Below are 16,392 nucleotides of genomic sequence, written 5' to 3'. Positions count from 1 at the left end.
TCTCTAACAAAGAAGGACTCTTTTCTGTTTTGCAAACATAACCACAATGCCATTATCACAGTTAAAAAATTAACAGCATTTTCTTAATGTCATCCAACAGCTATTCGGCATTCAAATAGCCCCAACTGACTCATAAATTTCTTTTACACTCGGCTTGTTCAAATCAGTGTCCAAATTCTTTCCTGCACTTACAAGGGGGACACCAGGATTATAGGAAGTAAGTGCAGGTCCAAATCCAGGGGTTTGCATAGCTACTTTCCCCTTAAGTGAGTAACCCAGCCTCAGGAAGCTTCAGTTTTCTCACTGAAAGTGGAGCAAATTTTGGGTCTCTGCTGGGGTCATTTAGAGTATTTGAGATGATGCACACGAAGCCCCCAGCCCTGTATTTAATCCATAGCAGACATACTAGCAAACAGTGGCTGCTAGAGTTATTCTCCACCCAGCCCCCCCGAAACTTCTAAAGAGAGCCTGGGGTAGGCAAATCAGAGTTGGCAATCATCCACAAAACAGAAGGCTCCTGGCAGTCCAGACCCTCTGAGTGATGAGGCAAGTACGTGCACTAAATCCCAACAGAGCAGCCTACAGTCAGGGAGGCTGGGACCTCCCAGCCGGCTTGCAACTCAGCTGTCCTACAGCCGACAGCAGCTGCTGCAACCTGGGACCCACTCAGGACCCCACGGGCTGCCTGCCCACTAGGTGGCACTCTCTGCTGTGTGTCCCAGAAGGACCCCCACCCTCACCTGCCCCGGCCACCGGCCAGTCCCAGGTGCCACAAGGGGTTGCACGCCACGAAAACGTTGCAGATAATTCCTAGAAAACCTCATGCAGGATACATTGGTTTTCTTCCCACGTAAATCCCAGCCCCATTGCAGACATAATGGGAATGAAGGTTTTATGATCCTTTGGTCAGGCCAGTTTCTGGTATGTCCATGCACTCTTTAAATCATTGCCCCAGCTACTTTCTGATGTCCCTTTATGTCACAGATGAGAGGACTTTGAGAGGTTAGTGGCTTGTCCGAGACTGGCTAGGAAGCAGCACCCAGGATCCCGACTCAGGTCTGTCAGAAGGATGGATGTATCAAGATGCGGGAGTAGAGGGGTGGCTGGCTGGCTGATGGAGGCTGGCGAGTTGAGTGAGTGAATTAAAGTGCAGGGGGAGGATGGATGGATAAATGAAGGGAAATAGTCAGTTTCTCACCAACACCAAGGGCTCACTTGATTTGCGAAGAGAGGTCTCTGAGTGGAGCTTGCTGGGAAAGCTCCTGCCTTCTGTGCTGCCTCTGAGCACAGTCACTGTCTCAGGGGGCTCTGGGCAACAGGTGGGCTGCCAGCCAGTGGGGACCAAGTCCTGGCTGTAGGGCCAGAGCTGCTGAGTTGCAGCCCTCGGTCCCAGCTGCTTTCACGCTGCACCGAGAGCCAGAGACAGTCCGCTTGCCACTGCCTCTCCTGGATGACTGAGCCCTGAGCCCAACCCCGTGCTCAGTCTTCTGGTTCCTCAACACAGTCTTCAGTCAGCAGCACTGCCCCCCACTGTAGCAGTCACCATCCTCAATCAAGATAAAAGGAAGCTGAGGTTGCAAAGCGGCATGTGTCTTGCCCCCGTCATGCAGGGAGCAATTGCAGAGCTAGGATTTGACCCCTTGTCTGCTCTCCCACCAAACCTGTACCCTCTTCCTGTTTTCTTTTCTCTCTGACCACGCTGAAGAAAATCTGTACTCGTAGGGGTTCACCCATGTCAGACTCACCTTCCTGGCCTGTCAGGGAGCCAACCTTTGTCCCCCAGACCTTAAATTTATTTCTCAGGCAACTGCTTCTCTGGTTCATCTCACTTTTAATTATCACACATCTAGGGGTCAGACTTATCATTGACCTCCTGCAGTGCAATTATCCAAGTTATAAGTTAAATTTCTGGCAGCTCCGATTATGACTGAATGCTCAGGGAAGCAGAGGTAGACTCTAGAAGCAGAAGGGGTGCAAGGCAAGGAGTGAGGGAATCAGACAGGGGGCTGAAGGGGAAATCAGTGGTGTCCCTGAAGACCTGACTTAAATTCAGCAGTTGTGTTTTGATAATCTGCTTAGGGGCTAAGTCCTGTTACACACACCCCAGATGCTCAGAATTTCAATCCCAGCTCTGCCATGGATTAGTTTTGTGAGTTCGGACAAAGTGTTTAACCTCTGTGCCTCAGTTTCCGCATTTGTAGGATGGAAATACCAATAGTGTTCATACTTTATTAATGGGTGCTTGAAGATGAAATGAGTCAAACACTTAAAGTGCTTTGAGCACTGTTTCCCATATGGTGAGGATGCAGTAAAAATTTCATCATAATTAAAATTGCAGTTGTTATTGCTGTTTTCCATGAGATGGCATTTAGTATGTCTGACTGGCAAGAATCTTTATCCATACTTTACAGGCAGCTGAATAGGTACCCATAGAGGTGTGTGAACCTTTGCCTTTGGAGAGGGCAATCACGGAAATAGAAAAACGAATGTGTGTTGACGATTTCATTTCTAGTTATGTACACAAGAGTTTTATGTACCCAAAGGACATGACCCATCTGACCAATGCTTAAGCCTTGGAACAGGTGACACTGCCCTGAAGGAATTTTCTTGGGGTTCTTGAGAGTTTTAAAGAGATTGGATGGGAGCTGAGAAGAAGCTGAGTAGGTGAAGGGCAAGATGAAGCAATAAAATTGTCTTGGTTCAGCTTCATGGCTTCTAGAAGCAGTGGGCAAGTTTCCCATGCGTACTCTCACCAAACTTCTTTCACTACATGTTTTTTCAGGGGAGGGGGTAGGGGAGCATAGAAAATAGCCACATTAGACGTGTTTCTTGTTTGGTCTTTTGAGGTTGGCCAGTTGGCAACCCACTCCAGTATTCTTGCCTGGAGAATCCCGGGGACAGCAGAGCCTGGTGGGCTGCCATCTATGGGGTCGCACGGAGTCGGACACGACTGAAGCGACTTAGCAGCAGCAGCAGCAGTTAGCACAAAGAATGGTTCCAGTTGAGTCTCACACCATGTGAGACACGAGGGTAGGGTCACTTCCTGCCATTCCTGGGCAGAACATTTGCAACTTAAGCCTAGGTGGCTTGTGGCTGCCGGTTGGGGTGGCACCAGGGGAGAAAATGCATTTGGATGTCCTAACAACCATGTGGTAGGAGATGGGTTTAGCATCTCTGCTGACTTGCTGGGCCGTGCTGGGCAGGTTTTCCCAGCATGACCTGATCTCGGAATCCATGCAAGTCCTGTGGAACTGTCAACCACTGCCATCTCCTCCAAGAAGGTTTGCTTATTCGTCCAGAGCTCTTGGTACATCCTGGGGATGACCTGTGCTCCTGGGGATGCCTGTGTGGGAGGGGAGATGAACCCTCCTGTAGGCCCACACATGCATTCACACACTCACTTTATGGGCTGACAGTTGGGTAGCAGAGAGCAAGAGCTGCTGCAAAAATGAGGCACTGGGGTTAAGTGATTAAGAAATGCTGAGGTCAGACTCTCCACCCTGGCTGCCAGCGTCTTCCTAGCTGTGTGACCACTTGTAAGTCACTTAACTTCTCTGAGGCTCAGTTTCCTCGTGTGTTAAATGGGACTAATCATGTCTTTGCTCAGATATCACCTTCTCAGTGAGACTTTCTCCTCCTTGGTGTTTTACTCTTCTTTTTTTGGGGCATGCTGCGTGGCTTGTGGGATCTTAGTTCCCTCTGCAGGGATTGAACATGGGTCCCCAGCAGTGGAAGCGTGGAGTCATAACTACTGGACCTCCAGGGAATTCCCTCTTGTTTTCTATCATTCTTTTCCCGCTTTCTTTCCACCCCCCACCCCCACAGTTCTTCTCAACATCTTATAAACTGCTGCTGCTGCTGCTAAGTCGCTTCCGTTGTGTCCGACTCTGTGCGATCCCACAGACGGCAGCCCACCAGGGGATTCTCCAGGCAAGAACACTGGAGCAGGTTGCCGTGTCCCTCTCCAATGCATGAAAGTGAAAAGTGAAAATGAAGTTGCTCAGTCGTGTCTGACTCTGTGCGACCCCATGGACTGCAGCCTACCAGGCTCCTCCGTCCATGGGGTTTTCCAGGCAAGAGTACTGGAGTGGGGTGCCATTGCCTTCTCCATTATAAACTGCATATTGTACTTATTTTGAATAATATCTATTTCTGCAAGGATGTTAGCTGTCAGATTTTGTCTATTTCCTTCATTGCTGTCTTCCCTGGCCTGTATCTGGCACCAAGTGCATACTGAAAACTTTTTTGGGGAAAAAAAGAAAGATGCTGTTGAATTGTTTTCATCCCAGAGTATTGTCAATGACTGCAAAGCAGGCAGCATGGTGCCTGGTGGAGAATGACCATCCAGTAAATGTTGGCTAATTGTGATGATCATGTCTTATTCACAGGACTGTTGTGAAGATCAGATGGGACATTGTACGCGAAGGCATGCTGTGGACACTACGGGCCGGGGCAGGAGGTACAGAGTTAACGGTCCTCTGCTCCTTTGAGGAAACTTGTGCTTGAACTCTATGCTTTTCATTGTCACACCCTCTGGGAGGGAGGGAAGCCCGGGAGGTCACTGACCCCTGAGGTTCAGCAGGGGGAGCGCCCAATGCCCCGAGGTGAGGTCAAGGCAGAGGCAGGAGCCTGGGTCGGGATCCCCAGACTAGGGGTCTTCCCGTGACTTCCTTATGTAGGTCCCCACGTGGGTATGTTTGTGTGTATATATTACATCATATGCACAACTGCATAATAGAATATGTTTTAACTTGTCATTTATTTTTTATTTTTCATGCCTCAAACTTGCTCTGGGGCCAGCATGTTGGGCTCCCACCAGGCCAGTCTGGGAGGGCAGGAAGGAAGCTGGCTGTGTCTTGTCACTAAGGGTCATGGTTTTTTGGTTTCTGGGAAACAATGTGAACATCAAGAATCTCAGGGCATGGACTCCCCGAAGGCAGGCCCATTTCATGAAATGAATTTTAGTTTTACAAAGCGCATCCCTTAGTTGGATTTCTGTTTTCCAGGGCACTTGTTTAAGCTTTGATGCCGGGTCCAAAAAAGAACAGATCCCAACAATTTCCAGCCCGAGGCCCATCCTTTCGGAAATCCTCGGCTTGGCCTGAGCATCGAGATCATTCGTTTCTCTAATCAGATCAGGGGTGTTGGACCCGCCGGGTGGGCAACGTGGGGGTGGGGGAGGGGCAGGGTGAGCGCAGGGTGGGAGCTGCTTGCGGAAAGGTCTGTAGTCTAACGCACCGCCACGCTGGACCCTCACGGGTGTCGCTGTCCACAGTCGACCGGTCGCACGAGTCTGGGGCACAAGGCAGAGAAGCCAGGTCACGTCTCTGCAGTTACACCGCTCACGAGTGCCTGCTGGGGTGGAACCTGGTCTGTCTGTCTGTCTAGCACCACAGCTGCTGCAGACGGAAGAAAGACGTGGGGGAGGGGCTCAGAGCTGGGGAGGGGAGGGGTGGGTTACCTGGCTGACTGTGGCGTGAAGAGAATGGCTGATGCTGCTTAGGCACTGCTGCCGTGACTGCGGGTGGGGAGAACGGGCACAGAGAGGTTAGTTCACTTTCCCGATGTGGCCCAGCTAGCCAAGACTGGAGGCTGGATGTGGAGGCAGGCAGTGTGGTGCCAGCATATGTGCTTCAACCACTGGGCCACAGTGCCTCGCGACTGCGAGCAGACACAAAGAGCTTCCGGTCCTTTTACTACCCCTTGATGGGTGTGCTCATAAGTCCTTCTTATGTATTTAATTCTCCCCCTTGACACAGGCCCTGCAGAGGCCCAGCCAGCCACTGAACTGTGTAAAATACTTTTTAAGAATACGTCTGTGATAACATTTTACATGTATAGAGGGGAAGGGAAGAGGACATAGGGGAAATGGGGGTCCTTGTTGAGGGTAGAGGGCAGCAGGGGACTGGGTGGGGAAGCTCTGAAGGTGGGGCCTGCATGGCGATTACAGTGCTTTGTGTAATCAGTAAAATAAGAGAGTCATCAGGAGGAGGGGGGTCATGAACCAAGGTTTGCAATTAATTCTTCACAACCGAGGGACGTGAAAAAGAGATCACAGTGGTTTGTGGTCCTTCGTTTTATTATTAAAAAAAAAAAATCAAAGAATGAAGAAATAACGGCCTTGAGTAGCGCAGTTGTGAAAATGGGTTTGCAGAAAAGGTGATGATTACTCCAGGTCTGCTAACCTGACATTAACACATGAAAAGATCTGGGCTATTTTCTTCTTTTTCGTGGGGGTTTGTGTCCCATAGAACGGGCACACTGGGGTTTGTGTGCCAGAAGGGATCTTGGATGTGGGAAGGGAAGTGTAGACAGATAAAAGCAGGGATTAGTGAGGGTTCACGGCATAGTTATTGTACAAATGAATGAATGCACAAATAGAATTAAAGAGAGCCAAGCAAGCACCACTGATGACTGTGTTTGCAAACAAGCGTTATGACTAATTTAGTTCTACCCAACGGTAGTTATTAAAAATAACAAAAAAAATACCCAGTAAGTTTGAGGCTGTTGGGACTGTGGGTAGGAGGTATATTTACAGGTACCTAGAACAGTCACTCGTCTTGGGCTGAATGGTGGCTTCAGGTGTTTTTGATATGTTATTAGGAGTGAATTAGATGAGTAAATAAAATACATGCCAGGATGAGAGCCAAGAGTGGGCCACCAAAGATCACGTTTTATGGATTTTGGCTTAAGATTAATCCATTTATATACAATTGTGGACTATTTAAAACAGGAATACTGAAACTCTTACCTCTGTGGATCAGAAGCATTGGTCTGTAAGCACTAATTGATATTTTTGTTGTGGATTAGTGCTGAGTTCGTGTGTGCTTATTGTATTTCAAAAAACAAGTAAAAACAATAAAAAGGACAACCAGGAAATAAGGATGAGAATATGTCTGGAATCAAAGATCATTATTATCACAATTCAGCCTAGCTGAGTCCATTAGGAAGACGATCAGGGCTGGTTCTTCTGTAAGGAAGAAGCATAGAGACAGATGTTTGTAACAGTCACTATTCTTGTTTTTGATTAGGGTGGTGAATTCATGCATGTTTATTGTAATAAATACAATTATTAGATGGAAAAATATGTACAATGAGAGGTATACTTGGGCCAGTGATGAGAATGTGTCAGGAACTGAAGATTGTGATTAGTTCTGTGGTGCTCACCCGACGACCGTTAGAGAAGATCGCGGTTGTTGCATCGTTTTGAATATCTGCCTTGTGTTTCACAGCGTGGAGGCCCCGGAGTGGGTCTGGTGACACTGTTGATGAAGATCTTGACTGTGACCTCTGTGGGAAATGAGCCACGGACCAACCAACGTGAGTGATGGTTAGTGTTGTTTTACGGTTGGGTGATTGGTTGATGGGTGCATATGCGCTATTGAACATGAACAAATAAAATAAAAGATGGCCAAGCGTAGACCAGTGATGAGACACTGTCCTGAACTCAGGATGAGGAATCTCATTTGGCCTGTCACTGAATTAAAAAATAATATAACTGGGCTGTTCTCTCTGTAAAAAATAAGCAAATAAAAAAGTAATTATATATGCAGATCATTATGTTAATTTTATGTATATATGTGTGTGATTATATTATACATTAATAATATATATGTTTATCTAAATATAATTGTTACTTTCTCTTACCCTTGGGATGAATAGTGGGTCCTTATCTGTTTATTGATTTATTAAAAAGAAATGGGTGTTTATATTAGTAAAACCAAAATTAGTAAAATCATGGACTAAAGAAGATGATATAGCATGACCCAAGATTTAGGAATACACAGTTCTGCAAACTTGAGGGACATTGAAACAAAAATACGCTATTTCATTTATTTTAGTAGCATTCTACTACTATGCACTATGGTTTTAGCAACATTTTCCTGTTGGTGAAGTTTAGACTGTTAACTCAGTGAGAGATGCACATAGAAATGAAAAGAATTGGTAGCTTATTATATTTTGGGTAAGATTCACGAGTGTCCTTTTACGACTCTTTTAAAGGGATACGTAAAATTAAGAAGGACAAAGCACAGAGCGGTGAGGATAATGTTTCATAAACTAAGGCTGATTAATTCAATTCTATACAAGTGAGACTAATTAAAAATGATCCAGGCTGTTCATTCTTTTAAAAAGTTGCTTTCTGTTGCATGAAATGGACACAGCATAGTTTGTTTAATCATGCAGTTTTTCTGAAAATTTTGATTCACATTTGGGTGATAAGGATAAGGCAAAGAAAATGTAAGTAATAGTTGATGTTCTTAAATCTTCAGCTAGACAGTGATTCAAGGGTATTCATAAGTAAGTAAATGAATGAATGAACAAATTAATGAATAAAATGAGAGGGCAAACATGAGCCGCTAATAATATTTAATTATTCCAGAATTAAAATTTTTCTGATTCTGTACATGGGGCTTTCCTGGTGGCTCATGTGGTAAAGACACTCCTTGCCAATATATGTGGGTTCCATCCCTGGGTTGGGAAGATTCCCTGGAAAAGGAAATGGCAATCCACTAAAATATTCTTGCCTGGGAAGTCCCATGAACAGAGGAACCTAACTGGATATAGTCCATGGGATTGCAAAAGAGTCAGACAAGACTTACCAACTAAACCAACAATTCTGTACATCCCAGGTCCATTATGTGTCGGTTAAGGAGTAGATATTCAATATTCCTGTTTTTGCATGATGGTGTGTTGGATGTTAATTTCAGTGCTAAAAAAATTAATAAATGTATTTATTTATTTACCAGATCTCTGAATTTCAGGCAGATTCTTTACCATCTGAGCCACAAGGGAAGCCCATGATAAACATATAAGATACAGAATATCCAAAATGTAGACTGATAATGAGACCAACCCAAAGATGAAAGGATTACAGTTAATTTAGTTCTATGCTTTTGACTACCATAACCTAGCATGTTTCATTCCTTTTACCAGCTCTTTTGTATTTCATGGTGTGTATGTGCTTAGCTTATTTAAAAAGCCCTCCATGGATAAAGATTTAGGCTATTAACTCATTGAGCAAGGAGCACAAAGGGAGATGAAAGACAGCATCAGTGTTCTACCTGTGGAGTCAGACACCGGATTTATGGATGTTAATTAAAACTCCTTTAGAAATGATCAAATCAAACCAAGGAGAATCAGCATAGACCAATGATAAAGAATTATAATCAGTCCCACTTAGCTGCATTAGAAACAGTTCTAGTCTATTAGCTATAGGTAAAGAATGTATTTTATGTCCAACAGAAATTTCTGCACTGATGGACATGATCTGAAATTTGTTCTGTTCAGTATGGTAGCCACTAGCCACATGTGACTAGTGAGCACTTGAAATGTGGTTAATGAGGATGGGGAACTGAATTTTTAATTTTACGTTATTTTTATTAATTTAAATTTAAATAGTCGTATATGGATAATGGCTACTCTATTAGTTGCATTGGGTGGTTGGTTAATGAGAATTTCTTGAATATTAGGTATGAATAATTAAATACATGAATTAATAAAAGAGGGTTAATTATGGGCCAGAGATGAAAATATACTGTATGAAAAAGATGATAATTAATCCAATTCTGCATGGCTGAGATTCACTGGCAAAAAAGTCTTTGGTTCATGAAAAATAGACATAGGCTTTTTCATTTATTTTATCAAGTATAAAGTGTTACTTTGAATGCATGCCCCAAAGTTTATGTGAACATTTCTCTAACGTTGAAGATTTGCATATTTTGGTGAGAGAGTATCAAGCATTTATTTTTAAGGTTGTGGTTGGCAGGTTGAATAGTTGTTTTGCAGATACTCATTATAATAATACTGTTTATTTAAAAAAATGAGTAATAAATAATAGAGACTCCATGTATGATGCAAGGAAGAGAATATGCCATGTACCAACATTTGTAGTTAACATATTAATAGTAACTGTTGTCCATAAATAAAAGGTCTCCTTTACATTTGTTGGTGAGAAACATACAGACAGGTGTTACTGATTGTCAATATGCATACAGAACTAAACAAGGGCCAAAGAAGAAAGTATACCATGAAGCAAATATTTGTATTAATACCTTTCTGTACAGTTGAAACTAATTTCATAAAGTAAGAATTTATGGGTAAGAATTACAAAGAGTTAGCTACCTTTTATATCCATGCCTAGTATATATACATACATTACTGAGAAATCCCACGGACAGAGGATCCTGGCAGGCTACAGTCCACGGGGTTACAAAAGAGTGAAACGTGACTCAGTAAACAACAACAACAAATTACTGAGATGGATAGAAATTATAGCTTTTGTTAGGTTTGATGGGACCTTCATGGTGGTCTCATTGACTATATTACAAAAAACCAATAAATGAATAAACTCTTAAAAATCAAAGGGAGGAAATGTATGAGTTAGTCATTGTTGTGAGAGTGCTGCATAACAAGTAACCCACAGTTTCACTGGCTTACAGAATAACAATTATTACAACAATAGTAGTGTTTATTTCTAACATAGGTGTCTTGCAGCATTTGTGCTCTAGGCTTGTGGGTTGACTTCACTTCTTGCCTTCTTATTCAAGTCCTTAGATAAAGGAGTTGTAGTGTCTGGGTCATGCTTGTCTCATAGTGAAAACTGGAAACTCCAGAGGCCAAGCAAGACCACCTCTGTACATTTTAAAGCCTCTGCTTGGACACTGTTTGTGCATGTGCTTGGTTGCGTCTGACTGTAGATGTCAGGCTCCTCTGTCTGTGAAATTTTTCAGGCAAGAATATGGAGTGGGTTGCGATTTCCTTCTCCAGGGGATCTTCACGACCCACGGCTTGAACATGTGTCTCTTGTGTCTTCTGAATTTGTAGGCAGATTCTTTACTACTTTGCCACCTAGGAACACAATGCTGTAAATATATCCACAAGTTTGTTCTCTACTATCTGTTTCTGTTTTGCATATACATTTACTTTTATTATTCTTTATTTCCACACATAAGTTTTATCATACAGTTTTTGTCTTTCTCTGCCTGACATATTTCACTAAGCATAGTATTCTTTAGGTTCATCTGCATGGCTTTAAGTGGCAGAAATTCATTCTTTTTTATGACTGAGTAGTAGGGCTTCCCTGATAGCTCAGTTGGTAAAGAATCTGCCTGCAATACAGGAGACCCCATTTCAATCCCTGGGTTGGGAAGATCCTCTGGAGAAGGGATAGGCTACCCACTCCAGTATTTTTGGGCTTCCCTTGTGCCTCAGCTGGTAGAGAATCCGCCTGCAGTGCGGAAGACCTGGGTTCGATCCCTGGGTTGGGAAGATCCCCTGGAGAAGGGAAAGGCTACCCACTCCAGGATTCTGGCCCGGAGAATTCCATGGATGGTATAGTCCATGGGGTCACAATCAGTCAGACACGACTAAGCAGCTTTTACTTTCACTTTCAATATACCATAATATATATATATACACATACATAAAATATACATACATATATATGTGTATATGTATACATTTTAATATATATGTATATATAAAATTTTCTTATCCATTTGTCTGTTAATGGAGACTTGGATTGCTTTTGTATCTTGGCCATTATAAACAGGACTACCATGAACATTGGGGTGCAAGTATCTTTTTGAATTAATATTTTCATTTTTTTCCAGATATATCCTGGAATTGTTGGATGATATGGTAGTTTTATCTTTAGTTTTTTAAGGAATCTCCATACTGTTTTCCATAGTGGCTGTACTAGTTTGCATTCCTTTCATATCCTCTCTACCATTTGTTTTTTTGTAGACTTTTTGATAATAGCCGTTATGACAAGTGATTCCTCATTGTTGTTTTGATTTGCATTTCTCTGATAGCAACATGAACATCTTTTCATATACCTGTTAGCCATATGTGTGTTTTCTTTGGAAACTTGGAACTTGGAATGAACTTGGAAATTCAAGTCTTTTGTCTATTTTGGGGGGGTTGTGTGTTTTTATGACATTGAATTGTGTGAGCTTTGATTTACTCTTGTTAATTATCGTCCAAACAATAGACATAGGATTAAATTAATCCATGACTAATCCAATTAAATAATAGACAAATAGATAAATACATAGAAAGGATCAAGAATGAACACTGATGAAATGTGCGGTGAACAAACTTTTAGATATGCTTGACTTTGCTTTTCTCTCCATTTTATTTATTTATTTATTTATTGGCTGTGCCTCGAGACTTGTGGGATCTTAGCTCTCTGCCAGCGATTGAACCCATGGCCCCTGTGGTGGAAGTTCAGAGTCTTAATCACTGGATCACCAGGGAAGTCCCAGATTAACCCACCTTTGAATGATTGAGGTCCATGAAAAGAAAAGATAAAAGAAAATGTTTCATTCATTTTACAGTTGTTTCTATTTCACTTTATTTATTTATTTTACCATGGTTGATTTACACATTCCGCCGGGAATAAAGATTTAGACTTTCAATTTGTTGAGACTATTGAGTTGGAAAATTGTTAGTGAAGTAAAATGAGGTGTTCCTGAATTGTTTTGTTGCACATTTAAAATTTGAACAAATCAAGAAAGATTAAAGAACCAAGAATTGCCATTATGAGTGTGGGTTTGCATGAAATCCCACAGTGAGGTCCCTTGTAGAAACAGTGTTTTAGTTCTGAGAGAAATGAGCAAAAACCAGAAGTTAGAAATGTTCTTAAATTCTTGCTTTATGGTTATTGAAGGATATTGATGAATTATTAATGAATCAATGAATTAATTAATAAATGTATAAATGAATAAAGAAAAATGTCCCAGGCCTAGATCATTGATGAGTACTTTGAGATATCCAAACCAAGGATTTTGACTAACCCCTATAACTCTGAGGTTTTTAGAAACAAACCTAATTTCCTGCTTTGGTGGGATATGAGATTGTCACTGAAGTTAGAAATACAGGCTTTGATAGATCTTAGGTGTAGATCCTTTTATTAGTGAATCAATAATGAGTAAATAAATAAACATATTATTTAATGAAGACAAACAGATAGAGCAAGATAACCACCAACAATGAGTGTGCATAATGAGGTATAGATTATTCTTGAAACATTTCTGTGAAGTTGAATTCCAATAAATAAAGGGTCCAGGGTGTTTAACATGTTGATCAAGAACCTAGGGCAGCTCTATGTAAGAGTCAGTGTTGTTCTGGGTTGGTGGTTGTTAATTTTATTAAGAAAGGGGAAAAATGGAAATATAATAATCGATTACAGAACTACCTAATTAAAGAAGATCAAGCATGGGCCAATATTAAGAATTCATGATATGAGAAGAATTATGATTTAATCAGGTTGTTTCAACCAATATCACTTTTGAAAAATACATTTAGTTGTTATTCTTTGGGTGTTGAGTTTATGGGCAGATGGTAGCCTTATTTTGGACTCTTACCTGGGGTATGTAGGTGATATTACTGTTAGCTAATGAAGGAGTGAGTGAGTGAAAGTCACTCAGTCGTGTCTGACTCTTCGCAACCCCATGGACTATACAGTCCATGGAATTCTCCAGACCAGAATACTGGAGTGGGTAGCCTTTCCCCTCTCCAGGGGATCTTCCTGACCCAGGAATCTACCCTAGGTCTCCCACATTGCAGGCGGATTCTTTATGAGCTGAGGCACAAGGGAAGCCCAAAAATACCGGAGTGGGTAGCCAGCCCTTCTCCAGCAGATCTTCCCGATCCAGGAATCGAACCAGGATCCCCTGCATTGCAGGCAGATTCTTTACCAACTGAGCTATCAGGGAAGCCCCAGTGAAGGAAAAGGTTATTTAAAAGAGGGCAGACATGGACCAATGAGGATATTGTATCATTAAAAATCATTTATTAATCTAACTGTACTTTTCTGATGTCCATATAAATAAAAGGGGATTGGGCTATGCCCACTTTAGGTAAAGAACTTTAGAGACAGTTATATATATCTATATAGACATATATCTAAAACACTACAGTAGTGTTTTAGACCACTTTGCATTTGTTTTGGGAAAAAATGGACAAGTTATTCCATGAGTAAACAAATAAAAAATAAATATATGAATGAAGTCATAAAGTAAGGTCAAGCATGGTGAGCAAAAATATGAAGAAAGAATGATGTATCTTTACCTCACTCAAATCAAGGAAGACCTATAAAGAAAGTCCTGTAGGCCTTAACTATGTGGGTAGGGTTTGATAGAATTAGGAACAGACATAGTTCTTAATTATTACACTAGAATGCAGATGTAGCAGTTGTCATCATTTTGTACATTAATAATTTAAAAAATAAAAAGAGAACCATTCTTGGGCTAATTGAATGTGATTAGAAGGAGATGTTATGACAAATTTGTTTCAGCAAGACTAAGGTCTCTTAAAAAAATCTACACTGCATCTTCAGTTTTCTAAAATCCGTGTTTTACTCCACAGATTCAACATACCTGATCTGATTTATTCATTACCAGTGATGACGATCTTGTCTGTCACTTCTGTGGATAGAAGGCAAAGGGACTCATGTAAGTCACAACGTTTGTGTTCTTGACTTGAAGGTAATTCATGTGGTCCATGGAACTGTTTCAAAGGAATGAGTGGCTACTGCAGACAAGGTCAAAGGAAGCCACATATGGACACTGTTGAGAATGTGTCATTAACCATGGATTAAGAGCAATCCCTATTAGTGCAACAGAGATCGATTCAAAACAAAGTTTGAAGGTTTTGCATTCATTTTTGTAGTTGCTTAATATTCCTTTTTATTTTTGTACCACATTGTAGGAGTGTTTCTCAATTGATGACAGTCTAGGTTGTTAAATCCTAGCAAGATAAAAAGTATTGCCAGTCCTCTGGTTGTGGGGTAAGATAGTAAGTTCCTTGTACTACTTTTAAAATATGAAGAAATTAAATGAAAGCTGAGCAAGCAGAGTGTAGTAAAACACATGGGAAGGGTATGAAGCAAGGTTATTGATTAATCTATATTGAAATACTGAGATTCAATTAAAAACAGACCTCATTTGTTAACTCTGTGGGAAATAAATAGTTGTAAACAGCTCTCTGCAATATTCAAAGATCTTGCTCTTGGGTTTTTGTGATTCACAGAAATAAATTTTTTAAAATACTCAATGAAACCATGAATGAAATGATAAATAACGAATGCATAAACAATCCATAAACAATGTATAAGGAAATAAATGAAGAGTATTGAAGTAAACAAAAGAAGAGTACTGAGCTTGGATCAGTGATGAGAGTTCTGGGGTATATGAATCAAGAATTTTGATTAAACCCTAACTCTGAGGTCCATTAGAAGAGGAGTTGGTTTTTTCCCTTTCAGGGGACAGAGTTTAGGGCAAATTGGGGATCTGTTCTTGGGTCTTAGTGGTTCCTCATTATGGTGTTTATTGATGTAAATGAATCAGTGAATGCATGAATGAATAAATAAATGTGTAAGTGAATGAAGACAAAAAGGGTCACACGTGGATGTCCATGTGTGCATTCCAAGTTGGTGGGAGGATGATATAGTCATATATTTCTGTGGGTAATACGCCTGGAAGCAATTGTTAGCATTTTTGGTATTCAAGTATACAATGTGTAAATTCTCAGGTAATTGAGATAATATGATTTATCTTGAATGATTATTTTAAAAAGGCAAACTATGAACAAATATGGAGCATGTGTTCTGAAATAAGGTTTATAGTTAATCCTAGTCTATCCTACTGATGTTCATATGAAGAAAATAGGACCTAGTTTCTTCCTTCTAAGTCAATAGAGACTTATGCATGTGAAAATAGTGTTTCAGTTCTGGGTTTCAGTTGGAGAGTTTAATAGTTCATATATATATATAATTTTATTATAGTTTATATTTACAGTAAATGTTTTTTTACATATTTGATATTTATACAATATCTTTTATATCTTACTATAAGTAATATATTTTTTAGGAAAATAAATTGATGGTCAGATTATTCCATTGCAAATTAAATAAGTAAATGAAAGGCTTTGTAAAGTCATAAAGTAAGATAAAGCTAGGATTATTTGTGAGAATGTGCCATGGCACTAGTTTTAAAAAACTATCCAATTCTGCACAAAGTTCATGAAAATAATTAGTAGGCCATTAACTTAAGAGCAGAGAATATGCAACTATGCACCTGTGATATTTAAAAACTCTATTCTTGATTTGGATGTTGGATTCAGTGATGCTTATTACTACATAGCTTAAAATGAAAAATCAAATAAGTTGATAAATAGAAAGGATTGCAACTTTTCTACCAATTATGAGAATGTGATATGATCCAAGTTTATGATTAATCTGGCAGTGCAAAGCTCATATCCCTTTAAAAACATCTACTATAGACTGTGCAGAATTGGCTTTTCCTTTACTGCGTGATCATACCACAGCCAACTCAATCATTCTCTAATGGCCAATCTCTTAGCAGTTGCCATTGTTAGGAAAAAGCACAA

General features: G+C 40.8%; 2 non-coding genes across 2 annotated transcripts; both read left to right on the top strand.

The window, feature by feature from the left end:
• The first annotated feature begins 12,746 nt into the window (after positions 1-12,746).
• On the top strand, positions 12,747-12,818 carry LOC145530719 (small nucleolar RNA SNORD113/SNORD114 family). Its single transcript, XR_014072023.1, has one exon. It is a non-coding gene; the product is annotated as a small nucleolar RNA SNORD113/SNORD114 family (small nucleolar RNA).
• A 2,347-nt stretch (positions 12,819-15,165) lies between these two features.
• LOC145530702 (small nucleolar RNA SNORD113/SNORD114 family) lies at positions 15,166-15,235 on the top strand. Its single transcript, XR_014072010.1, has one exon. It is a non-coding gene; the product is annotated as a small nucleolar RNA SNORD113/SNORD114 family (small nucleolar RNA).
• The last annotated feature ends 1,157 nt before the right edge of the window (positions 15,236-16,392 follow it).

Source organism: Giraffa tippelskirchi, chromosome 12, assembly GCF_054371585.1.
Source record: "Giraffa tippelskirchi isolate mGirTip1 chromosome 12, T2T-mGirTip1v1.2.pri, whole genome shotgun sequence".
In the NCBI taxonomy this organism is placed as follows: Eukaryota; Metazoa; Chordata; class Mammalia; order Artiodactyla; family Giraffidae; genus Giraffa; species Giraffa tippelskirchi.
Note: the sequence above shows the minus strand (reverse complement) of the source record. Positions and strands in the feature narration are given on the sequence as shown.